Genomic DNA, 323 nt, shown 5'->3' on the forward strand with positions numbered 1-323 from the left:
TGTAGATTTATATTTAGGAGAACTTTTTTTTAAATTCATCAGTTGTATGTTTTGATAAAACAAATACGTATCACTCTAATCCTGAGAATAATCTCATTTAAAGAAAGAGAAATACAAATTCTGAATTATAGTCCGGCACAAAGTTGACCTCTCAATAAGTATAAATTAAAATTGTCAAAAAAAAATTAATTACCTTTTCTTATTACGTTTCCAATAATAGATATCAGTTTTTTTATTGAATTTAATCCTTCACGTTTTCAGTTTTATGTAATATTTAAAAGTTATTAATATTATGTATATGTATATATATATATATATATATA

Source organism: Atta colombica, unplaced genomic scaffold (assembly GCF_001594045.1).
Source record: "Atta colombica isolate Treedump-2 unplaced genomic scaffold, Acol1.0 scaffold126, whole genome shotgun sequence".
NCBI classification, from domain to species: Eukaryota; Metazoa; Arthropoda; class Insecta; order Hymenoptera; family Formicidae; genus Atta; species Atta colombica.